General features: G+C 43.5%; 1 pseudogene; it reads left to right on the forward strand.

Moving 5' to 3' along the window:
* The first annotated feature begins 1056 nt into the window (after positions 1-1056).
* LOC149817746 (protein SHORT INTERNODES pseudogene) lies at positions 1057-2102 on the forward strand (annotated as a pseudogene).
* The last annotated feature ends 211 nt before the right edge of the window (positions 2103-2313 follow it).

The raw sequence follows: 2313 nt of genomic DNA on the forward strand, positions 1-2313 counted from the left end.
ACCCATTTGAAAATAAACCTGACAATAGCACCCCTGGATAAATCTCTTATTTCTCAATCCAAAGCTTACCAAGTTTCTCTATAAAAGAGTCTTTTGGTAATTTTATCATTACCGTGGATAGTAACGCCGCACTGGTAAAAATTAGTGCGATGCAAAACGCCAGTACGGTAATCCTTCCCCCCATCTCGAAAATGACTAAACCGTCTCCATTTTCAAACAAAATTTGCGAGAACGCCACTGAGGCAAGAGCTATGATTTTGTGGGAGAGGAAGCAACGGTCAAATCTTGCAAAGAAAACACGGTTTTTTCGTTCATGTTATCCCGAAAAAGAGGGTGCATTTTTTTCTGGAAGTTGGTGGATTTTGAGGAAAGAAGCAAAGAGGAGAGAGAGAGAGAGGAAAAGAAGCGGGTTTCCGGCGAGAGGACTAGCATGGAAAAGGTGGTGTAGGCCGACATATCCATGAGAGAAGTGAGTACTACCATGAAACGGAATTGAATCTCAGTTTGAAGAGATACGATCTCTCCAGACAACCATTCTCATCATCACTCCCTCTCAATCAGAGAGAGAGAGAGGGAAGAGAGAGAGGGAAAGAAAACTTTAGAGAGAAAGCGAGTTTAAAAAAGGGTGGGTGTAAGACAGCAAGAGAAAGAGAGAGAGTTTTTACCTTTGCTTTTTGTGGAGTTCAGAGAGACTTAAATTAGGAGTGCAGGCAATTGCCCTTTCAATGGGCGGCGCTGCAGGACTGCTAAAAATTCCGTGATTTAATGCTCCAAAAAACACCAGAGAGAGAGAGGGAGAGACCCATCATAAAATTTAGGGTTCTTTTTGCAAACTCCCATCCTGCTCAATTGTCACGGAGATTGAGGGTTTTGATTTAGAGAGTGGAAAAGGTGGTGTGAGAGAGAGGATGAGGAGGGAGTAGTACTATGCAGGGAGAGGGTACAAGAGAAAGAGAAAGATGGGGAAGAATTGAGCACCCCATCAACCCCTTCTGATCCCTATGTTACATGGCAGGGAGCTCTAGAGAGGAGAGAAGACACTTGTTGTTGGGCAACATGGTGAACACATGCCAAGATTGCGGCAACCAAGCCAAGAAAGACTGTGCTCACATGAGGTGCAGAACGTGCTGCAAGAGCCGGGGCTTCCACTGCCCCACCCACGTCAAGAGTACATGGGTGCCCGCCTCCAAGCGCAGGGAGAGGCAGCAGCAGTTAGCAGTAGCAGCCTCCCCGCACCACCACCACCATCAACAACAACGCCAACAGCTCATTGATAAACCAACAACGCTCTTGTCTTCAGGTACCAAAAGATGGACAAAAAAAATTCGAGTACCATTTTGGATCTCTTGCGTGATCCTCACGATTTGATATCTTCTTGGTTTTCATCTTTGTCCAGTTGCCTATCATGGGTTCTCCATGTTTTTCTGAATTTTTTTCCCTCTTTTTCTTGAGTAGCTCTGACATGGGCTTTCATTCATTTTGAGGAGGGGGTTTCCATTTCTCATTGGGCTTCATAACATGACATGGGTATTCAACTGTTCATACATATTCTATTGGTCTTCCAATACAGTCCTGTATTTTTTCTTTGTTTGGTTTTTGTTTCTATAGAGTTTTGTGGACATTTTTTTTTATTCTGACATCGGATTGTCAAATTATGTTAAATTCCTGCGAGTTTATGTTCACACTTTGTTTTGTTTTCAGTCCTTTTTTCTTGTTTAACATAGATTGCCAATTCTTATATGGAGTTTTGTTTGGTGGGTGGTGACTTCTTTTCTGTATATTTCTATCAAGGGAGTTTGCCGGCAGAAATGAGCGCGCCTGCCGTGTTTAGATGCGTGAGAGTGAGTGCAATGGAGGAAGGAGAGGATCAGTTTGCGTATCAGACGGCAGTGAGCATAGGCGGCCATGTCTTCAAGGGTATTCTCTATGATCAAGGTCCAGATACCGATACACATTTCCATCAGATGGGTTCTATAGAAGCTATTGTCAATAGACTCAATACTACTGCTGCTACTACCGCCATTATTGATCCTTCATCCCTGTACCCACCTCCCCTTAATGCTTTCGTGACAGGTACTCAAGATCCCCACCACATATTTTGAGTACCTCTCTGCAAACACCCTATTCATTTCCCTCCTTTTTGCTTGCATTTCTCATCCTAACCCTCAAAAGATCATGTTCCAGATCTCTCTCTCTCTCTCAATGGAGAATGTAGGACGTGGTTATTGACAAGAGAAGGGTGGTTTAAAAAAGAGGGAGGGAATGCTTCTACTTACAGAGATGAGCAGTGTGTAGTCATTCTCATTCTACTCT

Source organism: Nuphar pumila, chromosome 13, assembly GCF_984573655.1.
Source record: "Nuphar pumila chromosome 13, dmNupPumi1.hap1.1, whole genome shotgun sequence".
Classification (NCBI taxonomy): Eukaryota; Viridiplantae; Streptophyta; class Magnoliopsida; order Nymphaeales; family Nymphaeaceae; genus Nuphar; species Nuphar pumila.